Raw genomic sequence first — 20,075 nt, 5'->3', positions numbered from 1 at the left:
TGGCTGTCAAGCGAGGATGGGAGCGGAGACATCCGCTCGCCATCCGAGTCAAAAGTAAAGTGGAACACGCACTGTGTGTGTGAGAGGGGAGGGGTAGCAAGCTACCCCTCCCTACCCCCCGCTAACTAGCGGAGGGGTAGTAAACCCTCGTTAAAATTCTTATGGCTCGTCATTCAGCTACGCCGAAGTAATTACCCCATGTAAATAGCGTGGTTTGTGTTTCAGTTACGGAACAAAGCGTGATTTGTATTCCAGTTACAGAACAAACAACATTTTCTTAGAGAAAAACACCCATTTTCTTTGAAAATGACACATTCACAGCCAAAAAAAATTTAGGGAAATATATATACCTGCCAAGAATGGGAGACCCCCAGTGGGAACCCGGGGTTTTGAGTGGGGAAAATATACTGGGGAAATGGTATACAGTATAATAGTAAAACAAACATTTTCTTGGATGTATAATAAATCCATGGTAATCTGTTTTTAGGTATACGATGATTCAATACCCAAGTTTATATTTCTCACTCTCTCAAGTTTGAAGTCGTTTCCTCCATTATAACAACATTTTAATGCATTCTCATAAAATAATATCTATTCTTTCCTTCATTTTATCTTACTAATTATTTGTCATATTTTTTTCTATTACCGTATTACATTCAGTTTTCACATACCAAATACTTTCTCTGAACAAGTTTACCCTTCAAGTTTACTTTACAGACACCGTACTGTTACACCAATGTTTCCGTTAGCCGATTACGTAACAGTACGTACAGAAACTTATATAGGCGGGTTATATTTCCCCCTTCCTTTGCTATCACTTCAAGTATTTTGCTTCAGTCCTTTCCAAGTCCTTTTTATGTCTGTCACTCAGTGTTACTAAGAAGATTCTAAAATCACATAATGTGACACCATAAAACTTACGGTGACCGAAATGTTCTTGGTTATTTTATAGGGAAGAGAAGCACCTTCGATGTCCCGATAATAAAGAATGACAAATTCTGAGATAATTTGTATTTTTCCTAACCATACAAACCTTAGCTATTTACATTGGGTTTACTTTCGGCGTAGCTGAAATTGACGAGCCAATAGATTTTAACGAGGGTTAAACTATCCCCGCGCTAGTTAGCGGGGGTAGGGGAAGGGGTAGCTTGCTACCCCTCCCCCCCCCCACACACACACCGGTGATTTGCTTCACTTCACTTAGAGGTAGGACTTGACTTGGGGGACAGGGCTGGCGGGCAAATATGTGTAAATAGCTAAGGTTTGTATGGTTGGGAAAAATACAAATTATCTCCGAATTTGTCATTTGTTCCGTAACCGAAATACAAACCACGCTATTTACATGGGGTGACTTACCCCTTAGGAAGGGTGGAAAGTCCCCAGCCTTACTGACTTTGGCTTTACCCGGGGACTCCGACTCCAAGTGAGTAGCACTCGAGAAAAGGAGTCCCTGCACCTCACAAGTTCCTCATAGGACGACTCACGCTCTTTCCTCCACACACAACTTATGTAGGCCACACGTCCGAAGCGAGGAACGTGTGGCCTACATAAGTTGTGTGTGGAGGAAAGAGCGTGACTCGTCCTATGAAGTTGACCTTGAGACCTTTAGATAGGAATCCAGGATAGGACGTTCCCAATACCACCTCGTCAGGGTATGGGGGACGCGACAGTATTAAGCTTAATACTAGGAGCACAAGGAAGCATGGTTTACCTGCAGAGGTTGAGGTCAGTTATGCGGAGACTAGGATGCTGCTTCCCCAAGAGAGGGGAGGATGAAGAAAGAGGTAAGGGCCAGACATACTCTTTCATTCACGCAGACTAAAACCGGGTAACAACGCCCTCAACCTACTGCTACTTGTCCATAAAGGAGCCTGAGGCTAGACCAGCTGTTGTGCAGCCACCACAGGGCCGATAGAAAAAGTATCGAGGCTCCTGTGGGTCACGTCCTGCAGGTAGTGGGCTGTGAAGGTCGTCTGACGCTTCCAGACCCCAGCTTGAAGTAACTGCGTCACAGAGGAGTTTCTCTTGAAGGCCAGGGACGTAGCGATGCCCCTGACGTCGTGTGCCCTAGGGCGACGTGACGGAGGAGGGTCCGGATTCAAGGCGTGATGAATAACCCTTCGAATCCAAGCCGAGATGGTGTTCTTGGTGACCCTCCTCTTCGTCCTGCCTGTGCTAACAAACAATGCTCGCACCTGAGGACGAACTGCAGCTGTTCTCTTCAAGTAACACCTCAGACTCCTCACTGGACATAGTAGCAGCTGGTCTGGGTCGCTTGTTACAGAATGGAGACTCGCGACCCTGAAAGAGTCGAACCGTGGGTCCAGCGCTCCAGGGTTCTGAGTCTTGGCAACAAACTCAGGGACGAACCTGAACGTTACCTCCCCCCATCCCCTTGAATGGGCGACGTCGTACGAGAGACCATGAAGTTCACTAACTCGTTTGGCAGAGGCCAAAGCGAGCATAAAAGCCGTCTTCCAAGACAGGTGGCGATCAGAGGCCTGGCGTAATGGTTCGAAGGGAGGTCTCTTGAGAGCCCTGAGAACTCGAACCACGTTCCAAGGAGGAGGTCTCACTCCCGACTGAGGGCAGGTAAGCTCATAGCTACGTATGAGTAGAGAGTGTTCCAGCGAGGAAGAAATGTCCACTCCTTTCAGCCTAAAAGCCAAGCTTAAGGCTGAGCGATAGCCTTTCACCGCTGAGACCGAAAGGCGCATTACCTCCCGCAAATAAACGAGAAACTCCGCTATTGCTGGAATAGTGGCATCGAGTGGAGAGATACCCCTCCCACGACACCAACCACAGAAGACTCTCCACTTCGCCTGGTAGACTCCCTCAGAGGACTTTCGCAGGTGCCGAGACATTCTCTCTGCAACCTGTTGCGAAAAGCCTCTCTCCGTGAGGAGACGCTGAACAGTCTCCAGGCGTGAAGCCGAAGCGAGACTACGGCTTTGTGGAAGATGTTGCAATGTGGTTGTCTGAGTAGCTTGTGTCGTGGGGGAAGTTCTCTCGGGAGCTACGTCAAGAGCTGCAGAAGGTCCGGGAACCATTCCGCGTGATGCCATAGCGGAGCTATCAGAGTCATCGACAAGTTGACCGATAGTCTGGTCCTGTTGAGCACCCTTCTCATCAGACAGAACGGTGGGAAGGCGTACACGTCGATGTTGTCCCACCGTTGTTGGAAAGCATCTTGCCAGAGTGCCTTGGGGTCCGGGACTGGGGAGCAGTACAGGGGCAGTTTGAAATTCAAAGCTGTCGCAAACAGATCCACGGTCGGGGAACCCCACAAAGTCAGGACTTTGTTGGCTATCTGAGGATCCAAAGACCACTCGGTACTCACTATCTGCGAAGCCCTGCTCAGACTGTCGGCGAGCACATTCCTCTTGCCAGGAATGAAGCGAGCTGATAGTGTTATCGAGTGGACTTTGGTCCACCTCAGAATCTCTACTGCAAGATGGGATAGCTGCTGCGAAAAAGTACCTCCCTGCTTGTTGATATAAGCCACTTCCGTGGTGTTGTCGCTCATCACCATCACGGAGTGACCCGCCAGGGTCCGTTGGAACTGTTGAAGAGCCAGGAAAACAGCCTTCATTTCTAGCAGGTTGATGTGCAGGTACTTTTCTGATTCTGACCAAAGGCCTGAGGTCCTCTGGTTCAGAATGTGCGCCCCCCACCCTTCTTTTGACGCGTCCGAAAACAGTGTCAATTCCGGGGGAAGGACGAGAAGATCCACTCCCTTTCGCAGGTTCTCGTCGACCAGCCACCACCGCAGGTCCGCCTGTTCTGAAAGTCCTATCGGGACCAGGAAGTCCAGGGAATCGAATCCTTGATTCCACCGGGACTTGAGCCGCCACTGCAGGGATCTCATACTGAGACGGCCGTTTGGAACTAGACGGGCCAGGGAGGACAGGTGACCTAAGAGACGCAACCACGATTGGGCAGGAAGCTCTTCTCGCCTGAGGAAGGGTTCCGCCACCCTCCTCAGCCTTGCCATCCTGTCGTCTGATGGAAAGGCTTTGTGGAGATTGGTGTCTAACAACATGCCTAGATAAACCAGTCATTGGGACGGCTGCAGAGAGGACTTCTCGAGATTTACCACGATCCCCAGATCCTGGCAAAGTCCCAGAAGCCTGTCTCGGTGTCGAAGAAGGGTCGACTCAGAGTCTGCTAGGATCAGCCAGTCGTCCAGATAACGGAGGAGACGGATGCCGTTCCTGTGCGCCCAAGACGAAATCAGGGTAAACACTCTGGTGAACACCTGAGATGCTGTGGAGAGACCGAAGCACAGCACCTTGAACTGGTAGGTCTTGCTGTCTAGGCTGAATCTCAAGTACTTCCTGGAAGATGGATGGATTGGGATCTGGAAGTACGCGTCCTTCAGATCCAGTGTGCACATGAAGTCTCGTGGTCTCACCGCAAGTCTGACCGTGTCCACTGTCTCCATGCTGAACGGAGTTTGCTTGACAAACTTGTTCAGAGCTGAGAGGTCGATGACGGATCTCCAGCCTCCAGACGCCTTCTTTACAAGAAGGAGTCGACTGAAGAAGCCTGGGGAGCCGTCGACGACCTCCTGGAGAGCATCCTTCTTGAGCATGGTCTCGACTTCCGCCCGAAGGGCTAGCCCCTTTACCGATCCCATGGCATAGGAGCTCAACGACACTGGATTCGCTGTCAGGGGAAGTTGAGATGTCGTGAATGGGACGCGATACCCTTAGCCGATCACGGAGACCGTCCAAGCACCGGCCCCATGTTGCTGCCACCTGTGCACGCAACTTTGAAGGCATCCCCCCACAGGTGGACACGCGGGGGGACTGCCACTCCTAGCGTTTGCGGCCGCGGCCGCTCCCTCTAGGAGTCTTGCCTCCCCTGGAGGACTTACCGCCCCTCTTGACCTTGGCAGGAAAGGGCTGGGGCTTAGACACCACTTTCTTAGCTGCCGGCGCCTGCTTCGGTGTCTTGCGAGGCTGCTGCTGATGTTGCTGCGGAGCTGGAGGCTTGTAGGGCCGAGATGCAAGGGCCCTTTGGAGAAGGGAGTCCTGGCTAGACTTCCTCCACCTCTCAGCTGTTCGTTCCATGTCCTGGGGCTCAAACAAATTCCCCCCAAGGAGGGAGGCGTGTCTGAGCCTGTTGACACCAACGGCGGGGACCTTCGGATGGACCTTCTCGGTCACCGCATCATGACGTTTCAGCACCGAGTTGGCCCACAGGTTGGTAACCTGATGTGCCAGGAACTCGATGGAGCGAGTGCCCGAGAGGAGGAAGGTCTCCAAGGCCTTCCTATTGCTCTCCTTAGACAGATCCTCAGAGCGCAATAGGATGCCCAGAGAACCTAGCCAGACATCCAGCCACGAAGTGGCCTGCATGACACACTTCGCAACCTTCTCATGGCTTAAGATCTCCGACGCCAAGAACGTCACCTGCCGGGCGGAGAGCTTCTCAAGAGGAACTCCCCTAGTAAGCTCTTCTTCCAAATGGTGGAGGGGAAGAGCGAGGCTAGACTCCCCCATGATCTCAAAATACCTCCTCTGCTGGAGACGAGGAGGTGGGAGGAGTTTGTTCCCGGCAGAGGAACGACTGGAGGAAGCGAGTACTGCGAGTTGAGCGTTGGCCCTGGCTCTGGCACTCTTCAGCCCCTGGGACCAGAGCAGAGCCGCGCTGGCCTTTGGGGGCTTTTGAGTTCCATAAACCTGATCCAGGACCTTGTCCTTGCCTTCACGGGGGCGATCACAGGGTCCATGAACCCATTGAGCTGTCTCATCAGGCCCAAGACCTGCCAGAAGGCATGCTCAGACTCTTACTGCTCTCCTCCCTGCGGATTGGCAGCTAAGTCTCCTGTCCCCGGAAGCTATTCCTGGGGAGACACATGGACGTTCTCCCGGGGTCTGGCTGGTTCCTGACGAATACGCGAAGAACACTTCAGCAACGTCTTGGAGTCCTTAGGTTCCCTCCTGGGCGGGATACAAGACTCCAGCAAAGAGGTCTGGTAGGCACCTTCCGCACGAGACGATTCTCCTCCACGAGGAGGTGACTCCCCCCTTGGTGCCGAGGGGGAGACCGCCGCCTCACTGGACTCTCCCAAGGACGGAAAAGCCTCGTCAACGGGAGAAGGAGAAAACGACTGCGAAGGGGACGGGGCCTCCTTGACGGACCTCTTAGGAACCAACTTCTCCCTGGGAGAAGTCACCACGAAGTCCACTCCTCTCCTTCTCTTCAGCTGGGGCGAGGCCGTTGCTGGCTTGTGTCCTAGATCGGCGAGTGCCGGCTTCATAGCCTTCACTAACGCCCGCATCAGAGGACCAAACCAGGACTGCCGAGACACGGACACAGAGTCCGAAATTCCCGCTGGAGGGAAGGGGATCGAGCGATCCTTCAGAGTGGACACAACTGGACCTGCCTGCAAAAAAGAAGGGGAAGAAAGTTGCCTTGACCTCTCCGAAGGTCCTTCCTTGTCCTGCAAAAGAGACATGCGCTTAGGTGGAGATGATCCCGACTGCGACCTGGCGACACACGTCCCTGCTGCTGCCGCGAGCTGCGGAACCCGACGCGAACAGGGGTCGTGCTGACGCTCGCGCGAGGGTGACACAAAAGAGTCGCGCGCGAGGGGCTGTTGGAGCGCAGGCGCGCAATCGCGCGGAGACAAACGAGCGCGGGGGCGATCGGGCGCGGGCAAACGGCCGCGCGGGCGCGTAGGCGAGTGAGCGCGCGGGCGAGCTGGCGAGTGAGCGCATTGGCGAGTGACCGCGCTGGCGTGTGGGCGAACGAGAGAGCTCAGGAGACCGCTGAGTGCCAGGGGACCGATAGTGTCCTGGAGACCTGTAACGCGTGGGCGAGCGATGGCGAGTCGGCGATCGATGGGGCGTTGGCGAACGCTGGCGCGCAGGCGAGCGATGGTGCGTGGTGGCGCGTTGGCGAGCGATGGCACGTAGAACGCGCAGGCGAGCGACCGCGCGTGGGACGAACTGATCGCAGGGGACCTATGTTTCTCCGGATCTGCTGGGCGCTGACGCGTAGGAGAGCGCTTGCGCGCAGGCGATGGATCACGAGGAGGATCTGGAGATCGCCAACGCTCAGGGGAACCCTGACGCGCTGGTGATCGTTGACGTGCAGGAGATCGCTGACGAGCAGGAGAACGTTGACGCGTCTGAGATCGCTGTCGCGCTGGAGAACGCTGGCGAGCAGGGAGACGGCGCGTAGAAGGCAGCGCAGGAGCTATCGGCGCGATGCGCAAAGGCGAACGCTCGCGAGTGGGCTCATGAAGAGGAGGCGCGTGGGCGTACAGGAACTCTAGATGTACGCAAAGGAGACCGGGCGTGTTGCTGCGCAGGAGAAAGCTGACGAGCAGGATCGCGCTGACGAGGAGAAGTTGAGTCCTTGCCCATGTCCTGAACCGGAGTTCTAGGGCGTGTGGGCGAGCGTGGGCGCACAGGGTGCGTGTCAGGAACTGGAAGCGCAGGTGCGCGTTGACGAGCAGGAGATCTAGTGCGCTCTGGAGACCACTGGCGCGCTGGGCGTGCAGCAGGAACAGGAGGATGTTCGTTGTCCTTAGGAGAGCGCTGGCGAGCAGTAGGGCGTTGATCATCAGAAGAGCGCTGGCGAGCAGTAGGGCGTTGATCATCAGAAGAGCGCTGGCGAGCAGGAGAGCGCTGGCGATCAGGAGAGCGCTGACGAGCAGGAGAGCGCTGACGAGCAGGAGAGCGTTGGTGTGCAACTACGCGTGAACGCGCAGAAGGGCGCGCAGGGGAACCCTGACGTGCAAGGGAAGTGCCCACACAGTGGGCGACATCCCTTTGCCCCGAAGGGACCGGTGCCCGTCGGCTGACGAGACCAGACTGCTGGCCGTCTGCACAGGAAGTAGAAGGTCTGGAAGGCGTGGGAGAACGTGAACGATCCCCGGAGAGGTCTAAGGACGCGGCTGCTACAGACTGCTTCTGGTGAGGAGAGTCCCCCCATCGGAGGACGGAGGAGAAGACTCGAAAAGGCGCCTCTAGACACACTTATAGGGAGAGGGGAGGCCCTTGCGGCGAAGCGGACGATGAGCCTTACGGCGAAGGCGGCCACGAGGGAGGTCGTCAGGATCATCAGTCCTCCGAAGAGGAGTCTCAGTCAGAGTGCTCCCCCGAGGGGGAGACTTAGCCGCAGGAGAGCCCGTAGGACCCCCTTCCCCTCCGAAGGAAGTATAGAAGGGGGAGGAGAGCCTTCAGCAACGTCATCATCATCAGGAGCAGCAGAGGTTTGACCAGACTTGTCGGAAGCCTCTGCCCCCACTACGTCGGCGATAGATAGAGGGTCTACCTCTGCTATCACCAGCGACTGCTTGACAGCGGCCCCTAACTGAATAAGGTCAAACAGGGCTTCCTTGGAGGGCAGGCCCTTAAGCCCCAAGGAACCCCAAAGCTGAAAAAGATCATCATTATACATAGAATTAACATTATCAAAATCCTCTCCCGGAGGAGGAGGGGGAACCGCCCCGCTATGGGAGGCGACGCCCTCTCCCGCACCCCGAGGTCGGGAAACAGAACTAGGGCCTGCGCTCCCACTCAGCGGCCTCTCACTAGGAGCCGGACGAGGGGGAGCTTCAGAGGAGGTTTGGGCGGCGGAAGAAGAGTCCTGACAGCCTTCCTCCTTCAAGGCAACCCTCGAAGGAGAACGGTCTCTCTTGGACTTCTTCTTATGCCGGTGGGCAAACCTCTCCCACTGGGAGGCAGACACCCTACACTCACTACTTGTATTTTCACTATCACACCGTCGGCCTCGACACTGCGGGCAAAGGGTGTGAGGATCAGTATCCATCGCAGACATGAAGGTACCGCAAGGGCGGCCGGCAATCCCAGGGCACTTGCGCATGATGAACACCAAAGGGCGAGGCCAACTTCAAACACACAAAGCTGAGGAAAAGCAAAGAAAAGATTAAGGCTGTCAAAAACGAGGACGATAGACAGACACGTCTGCACATCGTCCGAGCCAAAAGTGAAGTGAAGCAAATCACCGGTGTGTGTGTGTGGGGGGGGGAGGGGTAGCAAGGTACCCCTTCCCCTACCCCCGCTAACTAGCGCGGGGGTAGTTTAACCCTCGTTAAAATCTATTGGCTCGTCAATTTCAGCTACGCCGCAAGTAAACCCAATGTAAATAGCGTGGTTTGTATTTCGGTTACGGAACAATGATATTTTCATAAAATAAATTTTTGAATATACTTACCCGCTGGTTATATAATGGCTAAAGTCCCTGGACGCCTCGGCAGGAAATTCAAAATCTCGCGCGGCTTAGCGCAGATATGCCAGGTGTACCCTAGTGCCCTCGCGGTACTACAGGTAGAACTATACCCAACCAATTCAGATTTTCCATGCCCCATGGTCTCTAGAGGGGAGGAGGGTGGGTTTTAAACTTATATAACCAGCGGGTAAGTATATTCAAAAATTTATTTTATTATGAAAATATCATTTTTAAATATAAAACTTACCCGCTGGTTATATAATGGCTGATTGACACCCATTGGTGGTGGGTCAGAGACAGCTGCATAATTGGAAATTCACTTAAGAGTTACATAAACAACTTAAGCGGTTCTCACCTGATAAGGAAGCTGACAGCAATGCTCTGCCTCATTTTGTCTGCTATCCTTAGGAGATCCAGCGGTCCACCCAGGGGGCTGATGATCTCTAGGAGCTGTCAAACGGTTCAATAACCTATAACATGACAGGACCTCAACTAATACCCTTGTTCCAGGCGCTCTCTAGGAACAAAATGACCACCTGACTAGATCAAAGATTGCGGAAGATTGCCAACCAATCTTCAAGTACAATCAAAAAAAATATATATAACAGTTCCAAGAGAAGAACAGGGGTACCAGGAAATTAGGGAAATTTAGTGGTGGATGTTTCACCTACTATTGCACTCGTTACGAGTGATCCCAAAATGTAGACGTCCTCATAAAGAGACTGGATACGGTATAAGTAATGCAAGGCGAATACAGGATTACCCCTTCACAAGGCTGTATATGCGATGCTTTGCAGAGAACAGTTTAGTTTAAAAGTTACAGAAGTTCCTACAGCTCTAACTTCATGAGTCTTTTACTCTTTCGACATCTTATGATCTGTCACAGAACTGTGTGAAAGAACCTTTTTAATTCAAGTCTATACGAGATGATAGTGTGTTTTAGACAAAGATAGCGCAGGTTTCTTGACCGTGCACCAAAGAGTCATGAATAGACTCTTAACTTCTTTGGTCCTGTCCCGATAAAACTTCATCATTTTAACAAGGCAAAAACTCTTTCTCAGCCCTTCACAAACCAAATTCGAGAGGATAGTGATCCCGAAAGATTTAGGCCATGAATGAGAAGGACGTTTGTTAATGACCAAGAATCCAGGTTGCAAGGCGCCTATGGCTTAACCATTGTGAAGTCCATGTTCTTGCTAAAAGAGTGAAATTCACTGACTCTCAACTATGGTAGACTTACTCAGAAAGTCTCCAAAGTTAGGCCTTAAAAAGAAACCAAGTGGAAAGGCTCGGGTCTGTCACTACTGCGAAATTCCAGAAACGAACCCTAAATTTCAGGCTGGCGCATCTTGCCGACGCTTCCAAGTAATCTCAAATGATCTGAGAAGATCTATAAGGTCTCTATTTGATAGATCCAATCTTCTGCGTCTGAACACAGCTGCCCGCATACTCCTGTACCCTTTGATGGTCGAGGAGGAAAAAATGTGTTTTCTTCTAAGGTCTAAGAAGAAATAGGCCACTTGTGTTAGAGTTACCAAATGAAGAGCTGGCTTTAGCTCTACACCACTCCATAAAACACCCTAATTGGGTAGGAAAACCTTGAGGCAAATGTCCTTTGTACAAACGATAGCCTCAGCTGTCTCCTTCGAACAACCCTCTAGATCTTAGGGGTTTTCCGAAATACTGGAGGCACCTAGACCTAAAGCTTGATGGTTTAAAATAAAGCATTCGTGATCCTGACACGGGGAAAAGGACTGATGACATGCTTCCAGCATGCACCCAGCATGGTCCCAGCATGAGTCCAGTATGGTTCCAGCATGCTGCCTACGCTCAACATGTCGTGAGAGAGAATCAGGATCTAGAACCGCCTCCCAAAACATGTCCATATCAGTCTTAAGAAACCGATATTAAAGTTAAGTTAGGCTTGTTGAAAAGAAGCATCAACAACGTGAACCTCATGCTGTGAGGTTAAGACCTGATCGTGTGTAACCCGCGAGTGTTCAACAAACTTAAAGCCAAAGCTTGACGCGAGGGAGCGTTAGCTGCGAGGCCAGAGAGACGTGAAGGAGAGACAATAGTCTATTTATACTGCTGTGAGAAAAAAGACTTGACTACTGTATATGCGTCTAGCATGCGACCATAATGTCGCATCTGCTTGCATTGCCGTAAGGTGTCAGCGTGCTATATGCGTTCACCTTGTCGTGTGGATACAGCGCTCTGTGTGTGTCCCGCTTGTTGTAAATCTACAGCGCGCTGCGTGGAGGTGACAGCATAGCGTCCGGTCAGTGGCGGAAAGACGTAACTGTTTGCCGAGAGTTGTCCGCGTGTAGCATGCGGCCGCATGAGAGATAGTCGCGTGTCCCGCAGACCGTGAAGATGGGACAACTTGTTAAAAGGATCAACTTTGACTGTCAGCATCCAACATACAACCAGACTGGCATCTGGGTCTGTGACTGCGTGAGGGAGAGACCAGCGTGACATCTGCTGTAAGAGAGAGACCAGACTGCTACAAGCACCCGTTCTAACGCTTCTCGTAACACGAGCATATCTCTGCGAGGAAGCGTTACTGAGCATAGGAGAACTATGCTTTCCGACACTAATCGGAAAACCATTTCTTTGGTCTATGGTAGTCCTTAGACTCTTTTTAGGAAAAAATTTTCTCCATCCCGAGAATCGTAAACGCTAATCACAGATGAAATTGACCTCTTTTAGCTCAGACCAAACCTACACTCGCGGGGTAGCGTGTGCGCCAACTCAAGCGTGAGCGAAGGCCGGGAGAGAACATCAACCGCAGTCCTGTGAGCAACCTGGGAGAGTCCCTGTGACATTTCAAGCGCGCCTTGTGCGCGAACTGAACGTATCTAATGCTGTGAGATACTGTCAACAGTAGTCGCTAGACCTCAGAAGAAAGTACTAGACATTTCCCCAAACTGAGGGAGGAGAAGCAGCGTGAACAGAAGCAAGCAAGAGCGCCTTTTCTCCCGAAGAACTATGCGTCTTACACAATTCTGGTGCGGACACGTCGCCTTCTTCCGAAAAGAAAAAACTTCCGGCGAACATCAGTTACTGCAGGATAAGTTATTAGAAAACATACGACTCCTGAAAGATCTTGGACATATTGATTGGTGACTACCAAGTCTAGGTTTTGCGTCCTTCGACGAGGACAAAGTCTTTCCTCCCTGAAAGTGCGTCAGATTCCAGAGGAAGAGCTAGGATTGTATGCAACTTGTCTGACTTCTGCTTCTCTTGCGGAAGAAAAAACACACTCGATTGCTTCCTGTTTAAGCATCACAACACACCTGCTGCGAGGGTAAGTTCTGTTCGTGTGTATACATGACAAGTTCCTTCCTAGTCTGGTAGACAGGGGAAACGTAGAACGTCATTCTCGTCAGGGAACTGCGTTCTAATACGCAGAAAAAAGTTACAAGATCCATGATACCATAGCGATGACGAACTGATCGCTTCAAGACATTCCAACTTCCCTCTTTTCAAGATACTATGTCACATGGTTGTGATGTCATAACTCGACAATCGTAGGCGAAGAAAAGAGCATTACTTCATCATTCCAAAGTGGAGAGGGAACGTCTTGGACTGCATCAACAGTATCGCTCCGCGGAATAAACGTTTAATGCACAAGGCCGCGAAGTACCCTCAGCCTACCGACCTTCCTTCTCCCAGGGGTTGGAACGTAAGTTAGAGGTATAGGGCTAGGGGCAAGGTAAACACGAACAAACACCTCCTCCAGAGCACTGAGCTATGTTTACGAGTCACTAACAAGAGCGGTTTAAAACATAATACATTAAATCATAAAAGATCTGCCCGTGGTGGGAGATATACTTTTACGTTCTATTCTCATAAAGGCCTTAATGCCCTTCCTGCTGTTGCAGCTGCAGGCGCTGCATCAATCTCTACATTAAGGTTCGTTATTTTTCTGAGAATGATTTAATGTTAATTTATTTATCTATTTATTTTCCTATTAATTTACTGGGCCATCGTTCCCTATAGGAGCCCTTTGGGTTAAAGCATCTTGCTTTCCCAACTAGGGTTGTAGCCTGGCTAGTAATAAAAATAAAAAAAAAATAAATAGACACACCATCGACTCAACTAGCGAAAACTCTGAAGTCGGAACGAGGAGCAGCAGGTGAAAAATATAAGGAAAACTCTTCAGAAAAATTCTCATGAGTTTCTGACAGTTATTCCCTTCCTCTTCCAATCTCTAACCTAGGAAGAGAAGTCTTGATTCTTAGGAATCCACTCCTTATGATTCTGAATTCAGACCTAAATGCTTAGTTTTCCCAACCAAGAGTTAGCCCAGCAGGCCTTGGTCCGGAATATAATATCTTTCTAGTTAAGATTTATTTCTTAATATAGCGCCTGGAGCAACAATAACTCAACACTAGACGGTCATGGTCAGGTAGACATCAAAGTCTATTGTCATAGGTAGCAAAGCATCCACACTGGCGCTGAAGCGTCCACACTGGCGCTGAAGCGTCCACACTGGCGCTGAAGCATCCATACTAGCGCTGAAGCATCCATACTGACACTGAAAGCGTCCACTGACGCTGAAGCATCCACACTTGACGTGGCGCTTCGCTCCATTACATTGACGTTCCGTTTCCGCACCGTTCCGACGACGCTTCGCCGGCTCTGTTGCCAGGAAAACGTTGGCGCGTCTGGATAGACTGATACTAGGCGCTATGAGCGGTCGGTTTGCGTTGAGCAGGTAATCGAAGTAATGCATCCACTTTCTCCCACCGTTGAACATTGTGGTTGGTAGGCCGCCTGTGCGACAACTAGTCCTCACCGTTAAAGACACGTTGCCTGTGCGACCGTGTCAAAGGCCGGAATCAAGACACCCAACCGCACTGTTAACGGCAGGCTGAAAAGACTGCATAAACGAAGATAGTTGCTGTTTCATGCCTAACAGCAAAGATCAAGGATCTACCTTAGGCGAAACGTATTCAGCATTATCTTCATCGATCCATAGCGCTTGCCACTGTCGAGAGGCGACACCCATCAGGTGGAGGCTGCGGCACTACGTCCGCGCCGCATGAAACGTAACACACGCAGAACGAATATAATTTTGTTTACAGCTTAGCGCCTGAAGCGCCCATATGATGTTTGAAAACACTAATATCTCGCTTTATCTATAGCGAGGGTGAGCGTTCTGGTGATCAACAGAAAACGCTCTAGAGGACTTCTGTTCGGGTCTTAAAAGACTGTAACGCCTGGTTACCCTCTCGATTCCTTTCGCCGTTCGACTTAACTTCTCCCCTGGGTCCAGGAGCTTGACAGAGGTCTAAGGCTAGGATAACGACAGGTCCGAATAGAAGCACTCTCCACTGAATAAAATTTACTCTTTCGTACAAAGATAGTTTCATAATTACCTGAAAACCAAAGTATACGCTCTCTCAAACGAAATGAACCCCGTAGGGAGAGACTTATAATTCTGTCACTGGTTAGAATGGGAATGCAAAAGTACCGAATCCCATATAAATGCAACAAAATATCAAATATCAAATATTACCTAAATAGATTTATTTATAAATTAAAATAAACCCTTAAATTAAGTTTCCAATAAAAGACGAATCATCACTCGCACCATTGGAACATCTACAAATAATATACAAACAATTTTAGTATTCCAAAAAACACCAAGGCAACAACGATACATAGAATCGTGCGCTACATCGATTGAAAAAGAATACTGCATCGTATAAAATAAACTGAACTGTAACTTCCTTTAATCTCAGACTAAGGAAAAATACTGAAAGGACCAATTAATTGCAAAATAAAATATTCCTTTTATATAGTACAACTTAAAACTTGAGAAGTAAGAAGAATGTACTATTTAAAAAATCACTACAATATATTGTAATATCGTAACGATACTGACTACTGCGTAACAAAAATAAACTGAACGCTAGTTAATCTTTGCAAACAGATCGAAAATTATCTAAAGAAAACTATTAATAGGATAAAATTTTTTCAAAATAATTCTTTTAATTTAATTTATAACTTAATACTTTAAAAGAATATTCACTTATCATTCTTTGTAAAAAAGCAAGACAGACTTTTAGTCTACGGAAGAGGGTGTGACGTCATCAATGGACGAAATGTTTACATTACGCCCTTATGCTTTCGTGATGTTTAAAATAGGTTGAAAAACCTTCTAATCTCATCTTTTAAGTTATAAATACGTGATCACAAATCAAATAAAACAAATAAGATCAAGCCCAAACTCAAAAACATTAATACATCACCAAATAACGTCCAAACAGAGAAAGAAAACGAGAGAATTTCCAATAGTACAGCCAGCTATGGCCGACAGGGAAAAAATCTGAATTGGTTGGGTATAGTTCTACCTGTAGTATCGCGAGGGCGCTAGGGTACACCTAGCATATCTGCGCTAAGCCGCGCGAGATTTTGAATTTCCTGCCAAGGCGTCCAGGGACTTTAGCCACTATGTAACCAGCGGCTAAGTTTTATATTTAAAATAAGTTATTAATTGGTTTTTATTGAATTTTAGTGTGATTTATAGTTGACTGTACCGATTGCCAGTATATTACCGTATTACATTCAGTTTTCACATACCAAATACTTTCTCTGAACAAGTTTACCCTTCGTTTACTTTACAGACACCGTACTGTTACACCAATGTTTCCGTTACCCGATTACCTAACAGTACGTGCAGAAACTTATATAGGCGGGTTATATTTACCCCTTCCTTTGCTATCACTTCAAGTATTTTGCTTCAGTCCTATCCAAGTCCTTTTTATGTGTGTCACTCAGTGTTGCTAACAAGTTTCTAAAATCACATAATATCACACCACAAAAATTACGGTACCGAAATGTCGTTCTTGGTTATTTTATAGGGAAGAGAAGCACCTTCGACGTCCCAATAATAAAGTAAGTCATTAATTGGTTTTTATTGAATTTTAGTGTGTGATTTATAGTTGAATGTACTGATTGCCAGTATAGAGGAGCTTAATGTTTTTCTCTTTTTGAGATCAAGAACTGGGTAGCAAGAACCATTAGTTATTCCAAAAAAAATATACCGGGAATAATTATTAAAGAAATAATAATCAATCATTGACATCACCATCTGCAGCTCAAAATTACTGCTTGCCAGTACATACGGAGCTTAACGTTTTTATTTTTTCACAACGAAGCAAGAACCATTAGATTTAGGCTAAAACATTTTGAACAGAAAATCTATGTTTTCCTGTAGTAAATACAGTAATGTGATTTCACCAAATTTGATTCATTTCAATTATACCAGTTTCAGTGAGTGTGTAGTGGGGAATGAAGTAATCGAAATTGTTGTTCTGCTTGTTTGTGGTTGAAATGAAGGTCAGATTTGGTTAAATCATGTTATTTACTACAGGAAAACATGTATTTTCTGTTCAAAATGTTTCCCCATCCATAAAGATATTACCCTGTACCCTTTTACAAATCTCAAGTATCAAATAATCATGTTTTGTGACCTGGGAATGGGGGCCCGGGGGCTTGGCCCCTGCTGGGGGTTGTGACCTGAGAACTACTAGGTTAGGTTAGGTGGGTGTTAGGTTCCGTACCCTTTTAAAAATCTCAGAAGTGTTAATCACATTTTGTCCTGTTTTTGCACACCCAAAATCCCAGGTTCCCACCTGTGTCCTCCCCTTCCTTTGCTATCACTTCAAGTATTTTTCTTCAGTCCTATCCAAGTCCTTTTTATGTGTGTCACTCAGTGTTGCTAACAAGTTTCTAAAATCACATAATATCACACCACAAAAATTACGGTACCGAAATGTCGTTCTTGGTTATTTTATAGGGAAGAGAAGCACCTTCGACGTCCCAATAATAAAGTAAGTCATTAATTGGTTTTTATTGAATTTTAGTGTGTGATTTATAGTTGAATGTACTGATTGCCAGTATAGAGGAGCTTAATGTTTTTCTCAAAAATTGAGATCAAGAACTGGGTAGCAAGAACCATTAGTTATTCCAAAAAAAATATACCGGGAATAATTATTAAAGAAATAATAATCAATCATTGACATCACCATCTGCAGCTCAAAATTACTGCTTGCCAGTACATACGGAGCTTAACGTTTTTATTTTTTCACAACGAAGCAAGATCCATTAGATTTAGGCTAAAACATTTTGAACAGAGAATCTATGTTTTCCTGTAGTAAATACAGTAATGTGATTTCACCAAATTCTATTTATTTCAATTATACCAGTTTCAGTGAGTGTGTAGTGGGGAATGAAGTAATCGAAATGGTTGTTCTGCTTGTTTGTGGTTGAAATGAAGGTCAAATTTGGTTAAATCATGTTATTTTCTACAGGAAAACATGTATTTTCTGTTCAAAATGTTTCCCCATCCATAAAGATATTACCCTGTACCCTTTTACAAATCTCAAGTATCAAATAATCACGTTTTGTGACCTGGGAATGGGGGCCCGGGGGCTTGGCCCCTGCTGGGGGTTGTGACCTGAGAACTACTAGGTTAGGTTAGGTGGGTGTTAGGTTCCGTACCCTTTTAAAAATCTCAGAAGTGTTAATCACATTTTGTCCTGTTTTTGCACACCCAAAATCCCAGGTTCCCACCTGTGTCCTCCAGGAAGAGGGGGCTATCCATAACGGTAGTAAGGCATTTTTATAGAGGAAATAAGAGTCAAATTCGTTGAAAACACATCATTTAGTGTAGTAAAAGTTTTTTTCTCTTACAAATGTTGCCCTGTGTTTTTCTATAAATTTACCTGTTTTTTTCTACATATACCTGTTTTTTTTTTTTTTTTTAAGTAGAAAATGTCCCGCCTTTGAATATAATAAAATGGACCCCAGACCCCAATTCCCAGGTCACAAAACGTGATTATTCAACACTCTTGAGATTTGTAAAAGGGTACAGGCAAAAGCCTAGGCTAGCCATTAGCCTTACCTGCCATACACAAGGAATGGGCAATTATGAGAAACGTAAACATATTAGATTTATAACTCTAAACTAAATTCACTTGCTTCTTTATTAGTTTGATTTACAACCATCAGTATATGGCCAGATAATATTTAAGACCATTAGAAAAAAAAAGGGTTAATGTCTAGGAGAGGGCCGCATGAAGATAGCAGTGATATTCAATTTATTTTTACTAGAATGTGTAGGAATGTATGTAAATAGTGGTATACGAGTGAGATAATTTAGTGAAAATCAATAATAGTCGAAATATCGACGATCAAACTCACGCTACTCTTGTCTTCCTCCCAAATTTTTTCAAAATCTGTTGTTATTGTTGACTGTGTCTTGTTTTTGCTCAAAGGAGCCCTGTAACCACTAATCCGCAGACAAACTAGTCTACTATGAAGTCTTACACGTTTGGCCAATCACAGCGCCTATCCACTATGACGTCATACATGTTTGGCCAATCACAGCGCGACAATACAATATCTTACCCAGGCATTTCATTTCGTTCTTAGACATGGAGGCCATAGCAAGCACGTCATCTCATGTTGCACAAGAAGTTGAAATTCTATCTTCTTGTCCTGACTGTTTCCTAACTTACAATGAATTTGTTGTAACTTATTCGGGGGAATATTGAAAAACTAGTGGATTTGTGCCAGAGACACAATTTAATTTTACAAAATAAAAATTTTCCTGCATGTCAAGGAACCTTCGCAAAGGCTTCACGTTTTCCTCAAAGCAGCAGCACATCTTTATGAACCAACAGTTTAAGGTAAGCTTCATTAATTTATAGAGTATATTATCATGGTGATAGTGTAACGATGTATACAGCAGTACCATCACTTTGGATTTGGTTTGATGGATGTGTTAGGTAGTGGCCGTAAGGGGGGGGTCGCAGGGGGGGCGGAGCCCACCCGGTAGGCCTAGGTAGGCGTACAGGGCCCCTAGGCTAGGTTAGGTGGGTTTATTAGGTTCAGTAGTGCCCTGAAAATCACTGTGGCCTTATGGGGGGGTCGCAGGGGGGGGCGGAGCCCCCCTGGTAGGGCTAGGTAGGGGTATAGGGGGAGGGGTGGTGGAAGGAGTAGTATTCATTTATTGCGAAAATCATTTGACGCCCCCCACCCCCACCCAAAACCCCGCTTCCCACTGGGGTCCCCCATAATTGTAGTAGTAGGTTTATGCTTACATTTTGTGTGTAAGAGTTAAGTCTTAGTTTCTTTTTTATTCATTTCCTCATGTTTCTATGCACTGTGCAACAATAATCTGGTAGTTTTTTGCCGTTTTTTTGTCGTTAATACTTGAAAAACGGGTGCGGCCTTCTCCTAGACATTTACCAATAAAAGTTACAGGTCATGACAGTTTGTCACAATTTCTCAAGGTTATGTTACAATGTCTACTCTATCTAAATTTATATAGTCTTTTTAATGACAATAAATAGAGGAACACTTGATAATACGCTTAAGCCTGCTTAAGTAGGTGTACTTACTGTAATTACGGCAAAATTTGTTAAATGGAGTATAATGCTAAATTTTTGCTGACAGCAAACGGACACAGTGACTATTTGTTTACAAGTGAATTGTCAATTTGTCACGATTACCGGAGTAACCGATACCGTAGTGTGAAGAATAGAGATACAGACCTCAAACATTTTCTGTATTATTCCCACATATTCCATATTGGCTATAAATATTCATTACATTTTGTTTACTTAAAACCATTGTCAGTAGCCTAAATTTTTCCAGAATTGTCTTTCCTTACAAATTAAGAAACAATGTACCTACAAATATATTTTCGCCTGATTTAGTAGATAGTAGGCCTACGTTGTTGGGGTCTATAAAAAGGAATTCTAGCACACACTTTCCCAGTCCCAACATATGGTGATTTTAAACACAAATAAAAAGTATCAATATGTGTTTCCCCGATACTACGG

At 47.1% G+C, this 20,075-nt stretch overlaps 1 long non-coding RNA gene across 2 annotated transcripts in view; it reads right to left on the bottom strand.

The window, feature by feature from the left end:
• Positions 1-19,768, bottom strand: part of LOC137654236 (uncharacterized) — a 344,104-nt gene extending 324,336 nt beyond the window's left edge. For both annotated transcript variants that reach the window (XR_011046572.1, XR_011046570.1), the window contains exon 1: positions 19,632-19,768. This is a non-coding gene — a long non-coding RNA (uncharacterized lncRNA). The remainder of the gene's footprint in view (positions 1-19,631) is intronic.
• Between the last annotated feature and the right edge of the window lie 307 nt (positions 19,769-20,075).

This window comes from Palaemon carinicauda, chromosome 1 (assembly GCF_036898095.1).
Source record: "Palaemon carinicauda isolate YSFRI2023 chromosome 1, ASM3689809v2, whole genome shotgun sequence".
Classification (NCBI taxonomy): domain Eukaryota; kingdom Metazoa; phylum Arthropoda; class Malacostraca; order Decapoda; family Palaemonidae; genus Palaemon; species Palaemon carinicauda.
Note: the sequence above shows the minus strand (reverse complement) of the source record. Positions and strands in the feature narration are given on the sequence as shown.